General features: G+C 40.6%; 1 pseudogene; it reads right to left on the bottom strand.

Moving 5' to 3' along the window:
• Nucleotides 1-2,277: 2,277 nt before the first annotated feature.
• LOC118545137 (ORM1-like protein 2 pseudogene) lies at nucleotides 2,278-2,738 on the bottom strand (annotated as a pseudogene).
• Nucleotides 2,739-5,128: the final 2,390 nt, after the last annotated feature.

The following is a 5,128-nucleotide window of genomic DNA, read 5'->3' on the forward strand; positions in this document are numbered from 1 at the left end:
ACCATTAGAAAACACTTAGGCTAGTTCTACGTTTAATATTCTCCCAAGTAGGAAGTTATCTAGAACCAATTTCAAGTGACAGAAATTAAAGAGGAGATTTAGTTGTCATTATAGCTGCATACTATCATTATAGCTACGTTAGTAGTTAGTGTTATATTGATGTATTATTGGAAATACCACATACTTTCTAATATTCTTGGAGGTCTTAAAGAACTTTAATTAAAATGTTCTCCACATTGGCAGTAGTCTCATAATACATACAGCCAGGTATAGTGGAAAGGAGAAAGTGGGTCAAGTCCATACCTTTCAGCTGTTGTAACGGGTCAGATGAACCACATAATCTCTCAAGCTGCTTTCTCTCCAGTGAGAAAATCTTCGCATCTGACGACCCTACAGCCTGGCAGTGAGAATAAAGGAAATGCTACACGTTTAAGTCCTCCAAAATCTTCATTCACAAGATATCTCTTGATGATTGCATATCTGTGTGGAGAAATGAAAGACCGAACATGTCCATGTTCCATAACTCTTACGGTAGCTTCATATTTCTGGGAATGTAGTCCTTGCTAGATGGCCTCAAGGAAGCAGTATTGGCAAAATGCAATTGCTGCACCTCCCATGTTCATAGCAGCATTATTTATAATAGCAAAGACATGGAAACAACCTAGGTGTTCATGGATGGATGAATGGATAAAAAAGTTGTGAGATATATATATATATATATATATATATATATATATATATATACACAGTAGAATGTTATTCAGCCATAAAACACAAGGAGATCCTACCATTTACAACAGAGAAAGACAAATATTGTATGATCTCACGTATATGTGGAAACTAAAAAGAAATCATAGAAAAAGAGAGCAGACTTGTGGTTACCAGAGACAGAGGAGGGTGGGGGGAAGGGAACTGGAGGAAGGTGGTCAAAACATACAAAGTCCAGTTATAAGATAAAGAAGTACTAGGTATGTGACCCATATGATGACCATGGCTAACACTGTTGTATGATGTATAGGAACTATGTATAGTTAAGAGAATAACTATGAAAGAGTTTTCATCACAAGGAGAAAATTCGACTTTGCTTCCTACTTTAAAAGAAGTATCCGATGACTCCTCCAGAAACCCATCATAGGATGAACCTACTTACTCTTGGATAACAACATCCCTTGCAAGATCTTTTTTTTTTTTTCTTTTTATTGTATCTATGTGAGAAGACAGATGTCAGCTGAATATTGTGGTCATCATTTCACAGTATATGTAAATCAAACCATCACGCTGTATGCCTTAAACTTATATAGTGATGTATGTCAATTATTTCTCTATGAAACTGGAAAACTGTAAGAATTCAATTGGCCTTTGATTAATGGTGCTTAATAATCTGCCACATGTAGTGAATTTTATATATATGTATATGTATATATGTATATATATATATATATATATATATTAATGGCTTGTGCTGCATGGAAGTGAACTGGGAGTAGGATAATTCTTTCTTTATATTCAGCCCTGCACCCCTGCAGCTGACATGTTAGTGCTCACCCAGTTTTCTCCCTGCTACCACACACCCGTAGCATCTAACTCCCAGCTCCTGTGTCATTGGGCTGGGGTTTTTTTCTGGCCAGTGAGGCTGGCTCTGCCTGCTCATGGAAGGTGCTGCAGAGTCAGAGAATTAATGCCCCTTGAAGCAGCACTCAATCAATATCCCAGCTCCCTACCCCCTGGAGAGAGATAACACTGAGGCTGTGTTCTACTCTGACTCTCTGGGCTCTCCAATAGGCTAAAGCTCCAGGTACTTCAGTGGTAGCTGGCCTGATGTCATAACCATTATAGGGTGGCTTCACTTGTCTGTCTTATTTCTCCACTGTCCTATTCCCTGTTTCCTTTGCCTCTCAGGTACACTAATTGCCTCAAATCCCTGTCTTTTTCTTTTTTTTAAAAAAATTTCTTTATTATAGGGAAAATACACAGTAAAACAGAGCTGGAAGGTGGTGGGGTGGAAGATCTGGAAAAACTTAATTACCAAACAAGCTGCCCAAACATGGCTTCTTGCTGTGGAGGAGAGTGATTTGGCCCTTATCTTTCCCACTTTTCCTGTTTCACAGAAACCTGCTCTTTGCTGGACTGGGCCCAGAGAACCCCATTTTCCAATCTATTCTCTTCCCAGAATTGGGAAATGTTGTATAGTTCTCAGGCTTTCAAGATACAGAAGACAGTATGGAGAAGGAAAGATGTTACAGTCCTTTGGTCCAGTGTCATCCCCAGCCCCATCCCTTAGTGTTTGTTGATGCCAAAGAGACAAACCCCATGGAATTGGGACAACTTAGGCAGCAGTACGCTGAGCCATGAGGCTGTGTTGGTGAGGAAGTGAGCGGCATCATACTTGGTGTAGAAGCTGGCCAGGAGGTAGAGGACAACAGGAGAGATGCTGAGGAATTTGCAGGAAGACATAAATTGGAGCCCGTAGTCCATCTGTTCCCAGTGTGTCAGTAGCTGAGCCTTTCCTCGGCCAGGGGCTCAAAGGGTGTTCTTTTCACTGTATGTAAGAAAATATACATAGCCAAGTTATGGATGACATTGGTCAGGGTCCAGACAACAGGAATGCTGAAGAAGGGGATGCTGAGTAGAACCACATGCAGCAGTCCTACCAAGATGGTCTAGACCAGCCAGATGCCCCAGCTATTCATCACTCGAGTGCTGGGGTTTACTTCACTGTGTGCCACCCCCACATTCATCCTACCACAGTGGGGGCATCAGGCAGCAGTCCAACTCAAGTTCCTTTCAACCTCTCTTTGAGTTTGTTGCCCCGAGTTGTCTCCAGAATAGCCAAAATGAAAGAATGAAAGAACATCCCCCATTGTGCACAAAGGAAAAGCTGAAGACCTAGGGAAAAATAACTTAAAAATAACTTAAAAAATCCTCTCTGCTCTTAAAAACATTAATGGTCATCATTACTCTGATTCTTATGCTTCAACTATAAATCGAAGGAGTAAGCCTAGACTTGGGGTAGATGTTTCAAGCAGCAAGGGAAACTAGTATCTGACTTTATTTTCCTGAAGAAGTTAATAGGGAATCATGAAGAGGTTACATTCACCATAATTTCAGAAGAGGGTCAGGGGAAACAGTCACGGAACCACTAAGAAGCGGGGAGAGGTAAAAGTACTTCTAATGCCCACCTTTTCCTCTGGGTTTGCCTGTCCTGTCTCTCATTCCCTTGGCATGTAAGCATAAGCAGGTAGCATCCCAGTTCTTTCTCTCAAGAGTCGGCTGCTGCCAAGTATTTGCCCATGGCTTTTGGATTGAGCTAAGAAGGGACCTGAGCTCATGATCTCAAGAGATGGAACCCGACCCCAATTCCAGGGATGACTCTGATCTTCTGAACTTGACCCTTTAATATTATGTGAGCTCTAAAATTGATGATGCCTAGTTGGGAAGCAGACCTTGCCTGCCCCTCTTCACCTAAAATTCCCTAAACCCTAGTATTGGGTCCACCCATGCTCCTCCCAGCTTCCCTCTCTAGTTCATCATTTGTAGGCTGTCCTCAAGGCTCTCTTTAGAGCTTTTCTCTAGGTATTTAACTCCCCGGAGCTCTACCTCTCTCCCTTCCCCCACCTTTTGCCTCCCACCATTTTTCTTCAGCACCCCTTTCCAGTCTCTTGGCAACCTCTCCCCTCCTCTCCTTCAGAAGCCAGTCTCAAATCCCTGTCTTAACATCTGCCTCTGGTGGATCCCAAACTAAGACAAAGACCAACAATATTGGCTCTAATTTTTGACTCTTGAAATTGAGTTTATTGCCTAATTTATGGCTTTTTTTCCTTACTGTCCATGCCATGGGCCATGGATCAAAGGTTATAAGACTGAGCTGGGAATGGGGTATTGGTTTGTTTTGGTAGATACATGCATGTATCCAGAGCATATTTTCTAAAAGTAATCGTTATTTTTTATTAATTTATTTTTTTATTATTATGTTCAATTAGCCAGCAATCATTATTGTTTAGTATCATCTAGGTTGCTCCTCCTCCCCAAATATGATTCTTTGGAGTTCCGTATAACTTCAAAGAAATAACTTTAGACTGTATTCAAGATAACAAAATGTAGATTTCCTTAAGGAAAAGAGATTTCCGAATGTGCTGATTTATCAGGGAGCCATGAACTATTTTAATAGATGAGATTCATTCTACTGTGTAATTCCTCTGTCTCTCCCATCAATCACCTCCCCATTCTTTCCCTTCCTTTTATCTCTTCACATTCCTTCCCTAATCTTTTGTCTTCCCAGGGACCCCAACTACCCACCTCACTTATGACTCCTCTGGAAACGTGTAATAGTACAAACATACTCTTGAATGACAGCATGCCTTGTAATATCTCTTGTTTGGCATTAAGTTAATTTAAAAGACTTTGGCTTCTGAGTACTTCATTAGCAAAAGCCTTGCTAATTAGAATGCTCTTTCGTAGGATGGGCTCTCCGGCAGTCATATGTTATATAGAGCTTGAGATCTCAGATATCTTAGGACAGCTCAGGAACAAATTTCCTAATAGAGAATAGACACACTGTGGCTAAATCAAAACACAGAAAAAGGGTAATATTTATTTTCAAAGGAATTACTTTTTTTTTTTTTTTTAAATATCATAGCAGACTCCATCTACTTTCAAGTAATTTCACGGAAAAATAAGGACTGGCTTGTAACCACTAAATCACTTAGAAACCAAACCCTCATAATCAAGATCCTACCATGAAATATGTTTTCTTAGTTCCAAGCAAGAGGAAGAGAAGACGTTCTATCCCTGAGCTGAGGGGATTTGGTCGATAATAGAGACATTAAGCCCAGGCTTCTCTTTTTAACTGGAATGCCCAGAAGAGATATTTATTTCTCTCGCTTTTTCTACTAGATAATCCAGGTTGATGTTTGAAGAACTCAGAGATCTTTTCAACATGGGTGGGACGGAGAAACAAAAGAAGGAAGCTTCTATTGTTACTGTTGATATTTTCTCTGGAATTGCAGAACCAGAAGGGGGTGCTTCATGGCGTCCTAAAACCTCTTCTGTAAAATTCAATAGGGAATCAGAATTTTCAGAGTTCTGAAATGCTGCCTTTGAGGAGGAGGGGCTGCTGTTTTATGGAGGA

This window comes from Halichoerus grypus, chromosome 10 (genome assembly GCF_964656455.1).
Source record: "Halichoerus grypus chromosome 10, mHalGry1.hap1.1, whole genome shotgun sequence".
NCBI classification, from domain to species: Eukaryota; Metazoa; Chordata; class Mammalia; order Carnivora; family Phocidae; genus Halichoerus; species Halichoerus grypus.